Here is a 15,830-nt window from a genome sequence, read left to right on the forward strand (position 1 = left end):
AAGGCAGATCACACCAACTAATCAGGAAGTTTTGGCTCCTGGTGTGTTGATGACAGGATCAGCGGGTGGAGTCCAAAACCAACATGGACGAGAATCTGATTGTTCTCCTTCTTTACATCAGGGCAGTCAATAAAAGGTCATCTAATCATTACCACTCGTTTCAACTGAGCGGTCCAGACCAGACTGGACTGAACCGGAACGGACTGGACTGGACTTTTGGGCGTTACCTTTTCAAAATGGACCCCTTAAGCAGGACCGACTGGTACCATTTCTAGTCCCCCGTTGGTCGTAGATCCATTGAAAAATGGAATGGACTCGTTAGGGCGGAGCTACTGTCATCATATGATGTAACCCATTGATTGGCAGAAAGGTATTACTATAAAACCAAGTATCTGGCCAGTGCTTTTTCTGACTCAAGATCCAAACCGAGGGTTTTGTCCTCTTTTCGGCTGGATTCTTCTTCGGTCCCAGCAGTCGTCTTGCAAAAAATAATGCATTCTTTATATGCAGTATATAGCATTACTCTTTATTCTGAAGAGTTGGGGATCAGAAGAACGCAGAATCCACGAATACAGAGACCCCCCCCACACACACCCCGTTTCCGTCTCACTCAACCCCTGCGGCCACATAATGTCCTTTTTCGATCCATACTCATCAAAAACTCTTCCGATCATGCTTGGTAAAACATTTGTTGAAGAACATTGGAGTATTGCTCAACATAAATAGTTTTTTTTTTCTTCTTAATACAGAACAATAGACTGTTTCGCAGCATCCATAATGAATAATCCCTCTTCTGACTATTACGGGAAAAGTCATCAAACTGTAGATGTGTGCACAACAGAGGTTAAATGGCTTTGTAACACACTTGAATCAGCAGGTTTTTACCTGAAATAAAGTGAAAAAATACAACTATTTTTAGATAAAAACAAAAATGAAAAGCAGATAAAAAATATGTTATGGGTGTAGATTTTCACATATAGAAAAAAGTCAAAATCTTACAACTCAAGATACTCTTTTATTAAGCATAACAGTGTGGAATACACATACGGCTAAATATTAAGTAGTAATGGAAGATCTGGGCACTTCTTTAGATTTCCCTCATTAAGTAATGTGAACATTAACCTTTGTTATTTCAGGAAAAATGTGTCAGAAATACAAACCCCACACTTTACATCCCTTCAAGCACAGATTTAAAAACAAGTGGTGTTTAAATTCATCATTTTACTCAGACATTGTGCCATGTAATGTCCAGTCTGTTTCTTACAATGTGTCAAATGTAAAATTTGTAGAATATTAAGCATTTCCAAAAGGCTCCACCTGCTTTGGAGTAAGGCGGCTGTCAGTCATCAGCTCTGAGATGCATCATCCTCAGCAGCTGGATAGATCAGGATATAATGGTCACCATTTACGCTCCAGTGATTCCCTTCCCACCTTCACAGAGACTGTTGAGGAAAAACAGGAGGAAACAAGGAGTTGATGAAAAAAATGACAGGTGAGTGACAGATGCCTTAAGGTATGAGAGGTAAAATGGGTGGGTGATGGTAAAGGTGTGTAAAGCGCTGAGAAACTGTGCAGTGCCACAGGTGAAAAGGTGCCAAAGTAGACGGCTGACGCACCTTGATGGCCCTAACGGGCAGAGGTGACACAGGTGAGGGGCGAAGCACCGGGCGACCTTCCAGGCTCTTCGCAGCTGCTTCTTCGTCCCTGTCAGACACATGCATGTGAAAACAGTTTGAGAAAACCCAATCATGTGTCTCTTAAAGCTAAGATGACACATTGCTAAAGGAAAAGTCCATCTGTGTTGTTGAATCATTTGACACTTCAACTTTCAGAAGACACAACCTTTCATTTAAAGCCTCATCTTTATGTGAAGTCCTGTTATACACCACATCATAACTTAAATCATAAGTATTGATAGTACTTTCTCATTCATTTAGGAACTCAACATTTCCAGCTTGATGCCTAAAAGTTCCTAAAAAGATTTAATCTAACCACTGACCTCCTCCCACTCTCCTATTCTCTTTTTTACACACATTTTAAATTAATATTATGCCAATTTAACTATAAACAACCAAAGATTAGGGGGATTTGTGCAATCTTACATGATGTTACCCTTAATTTGGCCTTTATAAATGCTATAAATATTAATATTTCACCCCGTCTAAACGCTCTATGGGTTTTTACTTTTAAGATTAAATAAATAACACACAAAACTACCAATTCAACCAAGTGGTTTCACTTGGAACATGTAACAATTTTGGAGCATAAAGCAAAATAGTGCCAGAGTTTTTATAGACTCTAATTTTACCCCCCTAATCTTTGTCTGTATTATTGGTGAGTCCTCCAGTCCAAAACGTTCAGATTTTTTTCTGGTGTTCATGTTTATTAATATGTTTTTGCACCAACAAATAGTGCAAGTGACTACATTTATTAAAGAATAAAGAAGAGGATAAAAGTCAAATGCACAGTGCTGAAGGATTTTCATCAAGGTGTCTATTTAAGGTGGACTTAATCTAAAACATTATTACATGGAAGGAATTATATATTGTAAAGTCTTTTTTTCCCCCAAATATTCAAGAATTATTACGTTACATTCTTGAAAAGACAAAAACCCATTCTTTTGTTTGACTGAAAATGCCCCAAAACTGACTCTTTTAGTTAGCTTTATTGTTGGTTTTTATTTTGAAGCCCAATGAGGCAAATCTCTTTGTGATTTTGGGCTATATAAATAAAATTGAATTGAATATCTTAAAAATATGTTATTTTATTCTTAAAAAAATGTTTTGCTTTAACAATGGAGTTACAATACATTTGATGAGCATCCAAAAACAGTGATGCTCTGGTACCCTCAGATAAAATATAAATTAATCAGAAGTGTGATATTTTATTCAAGGGTAGCAGCAAACCAGCCACCCATCTGTCTCTCATCTTCCCAGTCAGCCATGTCATGTGGGACCCGCGTGAAAGAGAATGAGAGCTTCTCTGACTGTTTGCCACGCAGCTCTTTACTTGCTGCTCAGTGTCACTGCCACTCACCCGCCATTCTGATGTATTCATTCCCCTCCACCTCCATTAATGTCACTAACACACTCACAAATGCAAAGCAGTACAGACCTCCAAAATAAAGAGAAAAAAGGAAATGCTTCATTTATGTTTTAGGTGTACATGGACATTTGAAAGGCAGAACAAGAGTGACACATCTCATTTTTGCCCCTTTAAGTAGGCTTGCATTAACAAATAAATGTACTTAGAAACTCTGCTCTTATACTCTGACGACCTCGTCTACAGATAGACTCCAGCTGTTACCATGGCAGGCTTGTTTTTAGGCCTCACTGTCAGTGAATGGAGATGTTTCAAGCAGACTGAGTGACAACATGAGAGGTCGGCATTCTGAAGGGGCGACCAATTGGATCATGACCCATGAGGGACAGATATGGGCAAGGGATTTAGCCTCAAAGGTCGCAGTGGGGTCAAGGAGTGTCTTGCATTCCAGACCTCTAATCCTTTCCCTGCAGTCTGAAACACCAGCCTTCACTGCTCTACATTAAGACAGGGAGATGTTCACTTCTCTCATTATATTTGCCACATTTCCTGGGTCAGATTGTGGAAAAATGTTGGATGATAGCATCGTTAATGAGAGTACTTGTAGGTCTCCTGCTTTCAAATCTTTATGCAAAAAGAAACCAATGGCTCAACTTGTCTTCCCGACTCATTGTCCCAATTTTCTACTTAGCCAGCCACCCCCTACAGGGCTTTGGGTTTCTCCGCTGCGAAGACTCTAAAGTGCCTTGGATGTAAGTAATTTGTCAGGTCAACCCAACCCCCTGCTTTTCATGTTTTTTTTGTGTGTCAGCAGGAGAGCATTTCTGTACATCACGGCTTTGTCAGGGAATCTCTCAGACTCTGTCGCCAGAGCAGGCAATCCCACACTGTTCGGTGTCAGCGCCTGTGTAAGCAATGACCATGCTGGTAGGCATCAATTGGAAGCTGGGGCATCCTTGTCATGGCAATCTGAGCCATCCATCAGCCCAATGTGACACGCTGCCATCCAACACCAGGCAACATTTGTGACGCCTTTCCTAAAACACTCCTTCACATGCCGACACGTTACCCCATAGATGATTATAGAAAGAGAACCTGCTGACGTTTAATCTAATAAAATCTTCAAAACTATAAAGCATGTTGGTTAAACTGTTGTATCTGAGCATGAAACTTTACTTACTAACATCAGCCTTCTACTGTTTGTGTTGGAGTGGCCCTTCTGTCGGGCCTTCAGTTGTACCCCTCCACCCCCCGGCCTCACTTCCCACTGCAGTATACCAAACTGAGCCAAATAAAACACAGGCTAACATAATGTAGCAGCATGTCATCTGTGGACCCTGGAGCAAGGGTGAAATATGACCCACTCTGTACCAGCCATTTGGACAAGAGTTAAAGCAGCTACAATTTCGCCCAAGCTACAGCCCTTCTGTTGCCCAGTGTGGGACCTGAGTGTGTGTGCTAGCAACAGATTGAGTAATGCATCCTGTGTGGTTGTGGTGTGCTCAGTGGGCCAGAGAGCAGTCTTAGCAGGGGGCGACTTTTCCCTTGGCTCCAGGCCACAGCACTTCATCGATTTGTCCGCTGGGAAAAGTCTGCCATTAGATCTTAAGAGTTGATGGAGCTCACACAGAGAGAAGACCCAAACCAAAACAAAATGAGATATTAACAACTTTAAAGAAAAACTTAAGATGAATGTGTTTTTATGTGCATGTGAAAAAGAGCCGTTAACAAAGTCCACAGGATGCATGATCATATTTTTTTCATTTTTTTGTAGAATTATGGAGTGTTAATTATCCCAAGTCAGTGGGAGGGCACACAGTATGTGAAAGTAGAGCAAAATTCTGGCACTGGATCCTGTAACTGGTTGGAATGACATTAATGAGGTGAGAGCTGATGCTTTGCTACTGTATTCTTGCTACAACCTTCTCACGGCAAGTTTGCATGATGCAAAAACGTGGCGACACATCGCTGATGATGCTTGGGAAAAAAAAAAAGTTTTTAGGATCTGGTTATTTGTTTTCACTTGAGTTGGGAAAATTCCTGCCAATGTGGAGATCTCTCTGACGTTCTCCTTTGAGACGGAGCTAACAGGAAACATGCACACACTGGCACATGTGCTAGTATATTGCCTGGCACGGTTCCTGGCCCCAGATACAAGACGGGTGGATTTATTTAGTGAACGTGAGAAATAGCTAAACTCCCCTTGTCTTGACAGTGACTCCTAAACATGTGAAGCATGTAAGAAATTTCTCATGCCTCAGCAGGAAGCATGAATCTACTTCTTTGCTAAGTTCTTAGCATTGAAAGATCTTGCAGACGGGCCAGAAAGGAACTTTTCCAGTTTTAGATTATACACTATTGCCCCATGGTGTCAAGTAAAAGCAGGTTAAACGAGTCACATTTTAACTATAAAAAGGCAATAATGTATTGCTGTTCATTACATGACAGCAAACTCTGAAGAAATCCAGATTCTTTTTTTTTCCAACCTCTTAAGAGTTGAATCATTGCTTTTCAAAGTGAAGGAAAAGCTGTGGAAGGAAAGCGAAAAGGAATGAACAAGCAAAACAGAACACAAGCCAGAGTGGGTGAGGAGAGTTGGTTTACAGTGCAATCAGCATTAAGGAAATTGGTTTGCACTAGCACTGCGAGTGGGGAGAGGTGATTGATGCTAAGTTGGGCTAGCAGGAAGGAAGTGGAGAAATTAGCAGCAGGCCAGGGCACTGAGAGCTGTCAACTACTTCCTGGTTAATCTGGGGTGTGAGGTGCTGCGCCTTAACTGCCAGCTCCATTTGTGTATGTGCAGATTTAACACAAAACAAAACGGTTGGAAAAGAAGATTTTAAGGCATTTAAAATAACTTTTTTTAATCTTAATTCTCTCGCCTCCACAAACACGTCTTCAACAACACATCACCACAGCGGCAGTCTTCGGGGCACCGTGTCAAAACTTGGCCCTGCACACGCCAACAGTGTAGCCACGTCAAACCCTCACAATAGTACTGGTAGCACACATGCAATATAATTAAGCTGGGCAACAGAAGACAGGAACAGAAGAGGACACACAAAGATGCCCTTGATACTTGGGTGTCACTGGGTGGTGACAGCATTTCCTCTGACAGCCTCATCTTGTAGACCAGCGCAGAAGCCCTTACGTCTCCTGACATGTGCTTTACTCATCGCAGCCTCATCTCTCTGTTTCTCCGACATGACGGGACGGAAGGAATCAAATGAAGGAGGCTATAGATAAACAGATGAGTATCGTGGTGGTAAGAGGATTCAGTTGTGAAAAGTTGAGCTAAAAATTGTCTTCATTTTAAATGTGAAATTGTTGTGGAAATGCACTGGAACAACCATTTTCCTGGGCCAGAAACTAAGGTGCAACCCCAGGGTGATGGACCTATGCCCCGACAGGTTATAGCTGTTTAAAAAGAATGAAAGAACTACACTCATAACAATAGAAAGACCTCCAAAATGGATAAAATAATAAGAAAAGTATAAATATCCAAGGTATTTTACATGATTCTTGAATGGCCCAGGTTAGGTCAAACAAGCTCAAGAACACTACTATAATTGGTTCGTTAATGAAACAAGATAAATGAGGAAATTAAACAAAATCTTCAAACGCAAATAATAATATGAAACAGGTGTGGTGTTTTCCGATTACACAGGTTATTTTGCAGAACTGCAACAAAATGTTTCCTACGGTGGCCCTGAAGTTCAAATCCCACCAACAAAGCAATCAATGCAAACGCTTAAAAAAAAAATAAAAAATAAAAAAATATATTACTTTTTTAAAAGTGAAAGCTAAATTCCAGAAATAAAGACACACCCCCCCCCAAAAAATAAATATTTTGGAAACAAAAGTAAATTCCAAAAATCAAAACATTCAAAAAGAAAACACAATAAGAAGGTACTAAAAGAAAATCCCTGATTGGAGGATGGCTTTTTTCAAATTTGCCTCTAATGACTGTATAAAAGTATTAAAGTGTTCAGTATTGCTTTACTTTAAATAACCTTCAGTTGAAATGTTGGACAAACGTCATAATCAAATCAGCAGGATCTCAATACTTTTTCGATTTCTCCTTTTGTTTAATTTTTCCCATCCCATTTTGATTTCTAGAAATTATAGTCCTGTTTTCCGAAATGCTTATTTTTTTTGTTATTTTTTGTATAATTCGGAATTGGCAAATTTCAAATATTTTGAGCATCAAAAATTAAAATGCCTACTACGCTGTTGTGAGCTTTGATCTCCAAATTTCATATCAAGAATGGAGATTAAGCAACAGAAGCAAAAGGCCTTTTTCTCTCAGTGATGATACCTGATAGCTTAGAGACAGATTGTGTGAGATTAAGTAAAAAAAAAAACAAAAAAAAACGTCATTTTTAAAAATTGTCCTCTTCCTTTCAGGCAGGACCGGGTTAATGTCACTCTCCTCCCTCCCTCCTCTCATCCCTCTGCCGCCCGTTCCGCGTTGCCGTGACTTGCTGGCTTGATTTATCTGATGGAAGGAATTCTGAACAGAGCTCTGGCTCTGGTAGGATCCCTATACTGTAACCTTTTCCCCTCACCAGATGTTCATCTCTCAAAACATGGTAATGCTCACCCCCCCACCAAACATATCAAGTGGTCACTACATGTTTACGTGGACCATGGCCGACACAAGCAACGCCGACGGTGACATGGGAGGCGGGGAGGGTGGAGTAGGAAAAACAGGCGAAAAGAAAAAAGGGAAAGAGGAGCAGGCAGACAGAGACGGAGATGTCAGACATATGCTTGCGCCAGCTGATGACACCGGGATGACCCGGAGGAGTAAGTGGAGATAGGGGGCACAGAGGGGCTGATAACTCCCACAAATGCTGTGATGGGTGATACTTTGAGTTCAACGGTTTGTGGGGATCTGAGCACCCAGACTGATTTATTGTATTCTACCTTTTTACACAGCATTTTCTTTTTACATGCTTTGGTGATTCTGTGGTGCACATTCCAACAAGAGATGTAAAGGGCTTTGGAGTCACTATAAAATCCGCTTTTATTAGGAAAAAAGGACTCAAAGTACTAGAAGGTCAACTTAAAAGAATTAGGGATAAATCCCACTTTTTATGTGTTTTGCAATGTGCCCACAAAGAAAAACAGGTAATGTGTTTTGCTGAATTTGAAACTACTTTAAAACCATCAAATATATGTATATATATATATATTTTTTTTTTAAGTAAAATGTTCTCACAGGTGATGCATACTCCAATTCTGGCCAAAATAAACCACCATACATGTGTGAGTGTAATGTTTGATTGCTTACCCTTTGCCTAAATACATGAAAATAAGGATTGTACGGGAGGGAAAACAAAGAAGACCAAAAACACAGATGATGACAGGGATGACGATGATAAGGGTTAAGCTACTGTATGTCAAGGTCTTGACAGCTTTAACTGTCCGCACCAATATTTGTCACTTTCAGCATGTATGAATTCTTGATTTGATGTGGCCTGATTGATTCAGCTCCATCTGACCCCGTCCCTCTGTCTTCCCTGCTCTCACACAGCCTGTCTATTCATCCTTACAATTCTCGAGCTATCTAATACTCCAAAGGATATAAAGTCTAGGCAGGAAAAAAAAAGAATGGATTGCAGGGGGGAGAAGCAGTCAGTGATGCTGCCCTACCTGTGACCTCCTACTTGACATAGTGAGCCCCAAATGGCACACATGATGGAGGATCGAGTGCTTCAAAGTAACAGAGATAAAACCCTACAGGCCCCTCAGATGATGAACGAGTCGCGTTGGAAGAAAAAGCCATAGCCTCTATGACACCTCGGCTTTCGGAGCATCGTGTCACATCGTGCAGCTTAAAAGGGAAAGATCACAAAATAAACAAAATAACATGACAGTCAATGTTGTTTTAGCACATTAAAAACATTATATTTCTAATAGGGCTACCATGATTAGTCAATTAGTCATGACATGTACTGGTTACGAGCAAGAACATCCTACAGTTTGGAATTATATATAGTCAGAGTGTAGGGAAGTTCCCAAGCTCAGCATCACAAAATGTACTTTTGGTATATTTGAGTCAGTGAGACCAAAACTTTATCTTTTGTGAAAAAATAATTCCTGTTTCAGGTGCCAAACTCATTTAATTTAATCTTGTTTGAATGCCATTAATTGTCCACTGCTGTTTCGTGGATTTTATTTAAAAATAAAACATCCTTTTAGGTCCATGTGCCCTGTCATGGTGTTCAGACCAAGGTTAACCATTCTGTTTCCATATTGTGTGCTTGTGTGTGTGTGTTTTCTGGGCTCTTTTGTTGCTTGGCACATTCACCTTGGTTGTTTTCATATAATCTAGGCCTGTCAAAGCAAAAAATGGATTTTCCTCTTTGCTCATTGTGATGTTAGGAGCATGCAGGGTTTGAGTGGTTCCCACTAGAAGTGACGCCCTCCTCCTATTCTTAGCCTTGAACCACATGAATGCTGAGGGACAGAAAGGGATCAACAAAAACTTGTTTTGTACTTTTGTTTGTGTGTGCCCATGCATCCGAGGGGCTGTTAGGCCTTTTCATTATGAAACACAGCACACCCCCAGAAATATGACCACAATCTCTGATTGCAGCATGTCAAGTTTGCTTGCATTGCAGAATATTGAAGGTAAATCAGTCATTTAAAGCCCTTTTTTAGGATATTGGGAAGTCAAGGTTCAGAACATGATGCCCCAACATTCTCTGGGCCAAATGCTTTCCTGCAAAGTCGGTGGTAACTAGAAGAAGTGCCGTTTTCAGGTCTGTTTTCCTTCTACTTCCTGTTTACTTACAGTTTTAACCAGTTGGGGTTTTAACAAGAATTTGGCGACCCTCTTAAGTGAAGTGAAGTGTTTTTTTACCATTGTGTGATGAGTGAGGGCTGTGCCAATGCAGAGAAAACCATAAATCTGACAGACAGTACAGAAACTGTCAGTTTGAAGTTTAAATGCACGCGATTGCTTTTAAAGCAGGTAATGCTGACGTCCCATCATGAAAGCCTGAGAAACAACTTCCTTCAAGAAGGGTTCAGGAAGGTGTAATCGCAAAAGAACAAGTTACAGTATTATTAAAAAGAGCATCTTGTGTTCCCGCCCCACTTCCCTCCAACCCCCGTGCATTATGCTGCTGTGCTGATGTCACATTGATTATGCTGATTGTAAACTGCCTTTGTTTGCTCCTCGCTTTCTCCCGTCAGTCATCCATCTGCGAATATGAACAGAAGTCACACTAAAAGCCATCTTTTCCATGTTTTCCGCATTTTCAGGTCATTCTGCAGATACGCCAAGTCCCACTGGAGGCCGAGGCGGCTCTCTTTTTCTTTTGCACTCTGGTGTATTAATTGCTTTTTAATGTTTCCCTCCCCTTCTGAAAGTTGTTGCATACTAACAAATCAACAACAATAAGGTTCTTTTTTTGCCATTTGAGTCCAAAGCCAAGCCTAAAAGGGTATGGAGTCACTGAATAATCCATGGAGGGTGCATTGGAATGAAAGCTTCAAGCTGGTAAAAGAGTAGTTGGAACAGGAGGCCATTTGGCTTTCTTTCTGCTTTTTCCCATGTGTCCCATGCTCCCAGCTGTGTGCATGTCACAAAGTGAAACTGTGGTGCAGGAAAGAATGGGAAGATGAAATACTGATCCAACTAATCTGGCTCAACAAATGAACCACTGTGACATGTCCTGTCCCTTTTAAGCCAAACTTCAAGCGAAATTTAAGTTTTTAGCATTTATTATTAATCTGAGGAATTAAGAGGGATTTTATGGATGATTTTTTAAACACTTATGCCTGAAATTCCAGGAAAGAGATCATATCAAATGCTGCTTTACATATAAAAGAAGTAGATTTCCAAATTTTTAAGTTTTTTCTTATTTTCTGAAACATTTCAAAAACACTTTTTTTTTTAAATTTTCTGTAATACAAAACAGTTTTTCCCCCTTTTCATTAGATATGCACTTTTTAGAGTAACAACCATGTCTAAATGTGTTTGAGATTATACTTAGACAAAAGCAAAACACAAATTCTACTTGAAATAAAACTATTACAGGCTTAGGCTACCCTTTGAAATTCTGCTCAGCTGCCTGCAGGAGAAACAAGAGCTCTCCGTTCTTAAGCTGCGAATCTCCAACCTGCCACTGTAACGTGATTCCCGCTCATAAGTCACAGGAAAAGCAAAGATGAAGTGAATCTACGTTTTGTCATGGAAAAGGCATGCAGCAGAACCATAGAAATGTAGCCACTTCATTAATTTTCTTCAGAGTGTTTAGCTTCTGCTTTCATTTATTGTAGAAATTATTACACTAGAAAACATCACGAGATAAATTCATTCATCTAGCTTTCCAATAACTTAAATGAAGTGTTATTTGCACAAAAAAACTACAAATGTACTTTATTTCTTTGTTTTGTTGCACATTTTCACCATAATATCATGTGAATAACTCGGGCCTGAGGAGTAAAGTTCTATCGAAAGCACAATTTTGCACAAACATTGCGTTGAGTGAGGAGCACGAGTGCAAAGGGGGTCATCAGCAAGAGTTTGGAGCTTGAGTTACAGGGCCAGCATCTGCCATCCGGCCATCAGGCCCTCTTATCCATCACTGGCCGATGGCGTGGTGCAACCCAACGTTTGTAAAAACACCCAGAGGAAATGGAGTCTCTGGGCCAGACAAGAATAAAATTAGCTTGATGACTAAGTTCCTCCTCAGGACCCTGTGGGAATAGAACTCTGCCATTTGTTTTCATTACTTCCTTTGGCTGTAGAAGGGAGGACGGCGTGTGCAACTGTGTTTGTGTGCATGTATGTTTGAAGTCGGATGTGTATTTACGCAGCAATCACAGCAAAAAGAGGCATGAAAAAGCACAAAGAAAAATAATAATCATTGAACAGAAGTTTGTGTTTTATCACTTCCAGTCCTGTGTGGCTTTAATCAAACATATTTGCTCATAAACACACCAATTCAATACCAAAGCTGGGTCCATGTATTGGAGCTCTGTCCGTAGAGGTGACATTACGGTTTGGAACTGTTCCACCACCTTTCATGGCAAACAATATTGGCTTTGGCCACTTTATTGCATTTGCCTTGGAATATCTAATAAACACGTAAAGGTTATAAAAATTGATTTGCTCGCAAATGTGTTTTCATTCATTACCAGTGCTATGACCTAAGCCAAGTTTTGCTGCACTAAAGGTAGCTTTAGGATGGCTACTTCAATGGTCAAGAGGACAACATATAGTCATGATTTTAAGAAAAACACAAAGAAAATGTACAAACTCCCTACATAAAATTCAAGCTAGACTATGGAATGTACATAATTTATTTGTTGGTTTTAACAGGAGAAATGCAGAAAAAAAGGCTAAATTAAATACTCAAACTGCACCATGAATGCTCAATTAAAGATTTTTAGAAATAATAATTCTTCCTGGCTTTATCTCTCTATCTGCTTTGAGTCTTGTTGCTCTCTTTTGCACACTTTGTCATGCTTTCTCCTGCACACACACCTCAGATTAGTTCCAGCTTTTACCCAGGGTGCCTGTTAGGGGCTGAAGTGAAGACATCTTGTACTTCTTTAAAGCATGTAGCATTAACACCTTTGCCCCCTGTGTAAACCTTGAGTACTGACCCACAGCGGAGAGTGAGAAGCACTCAGCTCTTTGTGATGCAGTGGTGTGTGACTCGAAGACCTGTGTGCAAGAGTGTTTGGCCTCGGAAGAAACCAGCACTTTCAGTAATCGCTCCATGGGAAGGACAGCGTCAGGGAAGGGGATGTTGGAGGTGAAAGAGAGAGAGCGTGGGGATGTGTGACTAAACGTGTGTGACTCTACGTGCGCAATCCGGGAGACAAGTTCACAAAACATGGCAGGAGGCTGGTGAGGCGGAGGCCTTGAACCAGACGTGCGAACAGAGAGATCCGCTCACACTTTCTGTCGGTAAATAATTTTTCCTGTCCTCCAACCCAATGAAAGATTTAGTTTGAAAATGATACATGTAAAAAAAACTACATTTCAATTCAAACTGTTTTATCAACAATAAACCACTCAAAGAAACTATTTTCTTTCATGAAACTAATTGATTTTGCCATATTAAATAACTCCCTATAAATTGCATAAAATAAATGTGTTTTTTAAAAACAACTTGGGAAAATGTTCAATTGAAATCCATACAGAATTCTAAAACTTTTTTTCATAAAATGCTTGTAAAAAATTGAGTGAATGACCAAAAACATTTTCTGATTACACAAGTCCCTGTAGTAATAGCTTTGTGTGAAAATAATGTCTACTTGAATATTTTTAAACACGTGAATAATCTCTTACACATTCCCCCTTTTCAGGGAAAACTGCTGCACTTCCATGCCACTTCTAAAGATAAAATCCCACTGAAGAAAACGCAGCCTGCAATAATAAAAAGCCTTGAGGTGAGTGTTGCTTTGATTGTTGCACCTTAAGCTGTCTCTGTGTTTGAAGCATTTGCACAAAGGGAACATGTTGTATTTCAACCAGAGGAAAAACAACCCTATTAACTGCTCAGATACTTATATTGTCCAATTTAATAGATCATTAAAAGGCTTACGTCACCCCTCTCAGTTATATAAAAGCAAATCAATGTGTATTTTATCAGGATTGCATGAATTCTAATTGCACCACAAATCTCCAAATATTAAGACTCAAACCTTGATAGTCGTTTTTTTTTTTTTTTTTTTTTTTTGTAAGCTTCAAATCATGATTTCCTATTTATTTTCTGGAGATTACAACAGTTTGCTTTACTTTTGTAAGATGTATTGTTATTTATTTATCTAAAATCCTCCCTGACTATAAAATCCAACATTTTATCGAACGCTGTCAGATTCACTATTCTAAGCACACGTATGGTCTTCAGGACAAAAACAGATGTGGACAGTACAAAACTCCAGTCTATACATGCAGACTGACCATAGAATAATGCAATTAAAAATGCATTTATGGACAGACAGAAGGAAAGCAGACCGCGGAAGAATTACACAACTTCCTAGAGCCATTGTTGCTGAAAGGGGGAAGTGATTTTCTCTAATGTATCTCTGTGTTGTGTCCTTGTCCTCCCACAACAGACCAGCACAGACACAGTTAGGGGGTTCTGCAAAATTAGGGTCAAAGTAAATGTGAGCGCGCATGTGTGTGTATGTGTGCGAGGCAGACAGAAAGAAGGAGAGTTTGCCAGTGATGAGGAAGTCAAATAAAGGAAAGAAAAGCTCTATTTCTTCAGCTAAATGTACCCCGGGGAGGTGTAAGGGAGGGACCGAAAGGCAAAAAGAAAGGTTATGAACCGACACTGCTCTTGGAAGGCTCCAGATTTACAGCTACCAAGCCCAGAGAGCTCTGCCATGCTTACTTCCAAAGCCAGTTAAAACAAATTGCAGCCATGTTTCAATCACCCACATCCTCTCCTTGCTCATCAGCTCGGGCTTAGCTTTTTTGGCTGTGGACTTGTTTCTCAATTACTCCAGAAAAAGTGAGACAACCTCCATCTGCAGGAAAGTTTCCAAAGGCAGCACAAACCCCTCAAAATCAAATCTTTAACTGTCTTTTATCTCATGCTTCCAAAACAAAGCCACTCTGAGGCATAAAACTTGTGATTGATAAGTCTGTGGGTGACAGCGCACACACAGCCAGCACAAGCCCCCTTCCCTGAAAGTTTGATTGCAAGTTATGGCAGAAATCTTGTGTAACTTGAGCCACTGTTTGATTGAAGCTGAAACGACAGTGAACAACATCGGGCAAAAGGAACCGGGTGGGGGTAGAGGATGGTTGGGGGCAAGTGAGGGGTCATAAGAGTGTCTTTTTCATCTAGCAGATTTGAAGCAGATGTCAGTGGAATTACACCACCAGTGTCATCACTCACACCACAGCTCCACCTCCATCCATACACATAATACATGCACACTGATACGGAAACAAGAAACATTTTGCAGTGCTTTAAACCACCCTTGGGGGAGCTATGGAGTGAAGAGAAAGCAAGCAAAAATAATAATAATAATAATAATTTTTTCTAAGCAAATATTTTATTTGTAAAACTTTACATTTTGCTTACAACTTAGAAAATTTTATCTCAAAATGTGACTTTTGCTTGCAATATAGTGGCACAAAAATCACTCCATAAAAATATTTTGTTTGAAAATATATATCTATATATATTGCAAGCAAAACAAAAAAAAGTTTGCAATTGTAAAAATATTTTTTGCAAGCAAAAAAAAAAGTTTGCAAAGCAAAAAAAAGTTTTTCAAAGCAAATATTAAATATTTTATTTGCAACACTACGTTTTTTTTGCAACTTAAAAAATTTTGATTTCAAAACTGGGACTTTTGCTTGCAATATGGTGGCACAAAAATCACTGTAAAGACAGAGAAGGATTGATGGAATTGCATTAAGGCGTATTGTGCATTAAACTTAGTATTGATTAAAATCTTCCCACGGAACATGTTCTTCAAATAAAATTGTCCCAGTTATTGCAATTATTTAAAAAAAGCACAGAATCAAATGTTGGCTGAGCTGGAATGAATTTATATGAAAGCAACTTCAAAAAGGTGTTGATCCACAAAAAATAATGTATCTCATGGCTTTTTTTCCCAGTCAATAGCAGTTTTATTGCATGAGTGTTTCTTATGTATCATTATGCTTAAAAGATCCAAGTTTCTCGGCTTCAAAATCACTAAATCCACCAGAAAACTACTTTGTGACTTACCAGATTTTATTTTAAAGTTGATTAATTTAAGTTCATTTGTGAACAACTCACCAATTGGAAAAAGCAAAT

General features: G+C 39.6%; 1 long non-coding RNA gene across 1 annotated transcript in view; it reads right to left on the reverse strand.

The window, feature by feature from the left end:
• Window positions 1-1,004: 1,004 nt before the first annotated feature.
• LOC112136127 overlaps window positions 1,005-15,830 on the reverse strand; it is a 33,728-nt gene continuing 18,902 nt past the window's right edge. Inside the window, exons 2-3 of the long non-coding RNA XR_002917283.2 lie at window positions 1,617-1,704; window positions 1,005-1,442 (exon numbers count right to left, since the gene is read on the reverse strand). This is a non-coding gene — a long non-coding RNA (uncharacterized LOC112136127). The remainder of the gene's footprint in view (window positions 1,443-1,616; window positions 1,705-15,830) is intronic.

Source organism: Oryzias melastigma, linkage group LG12 (assembly GCF_002922805.2).
Source record: "Oryzias melastigma strain HK-1 linkage group LG12, ASM292280v2, whole genome shotgun sequence".
Classification (NCBI taxonomy): domain Eukaryota; kingdom Metazoa; phylum Chordata; class Actinopteri; order Beloniformes; family Adrianichthyidae; genus Oryzias; species Oryzias melastigma.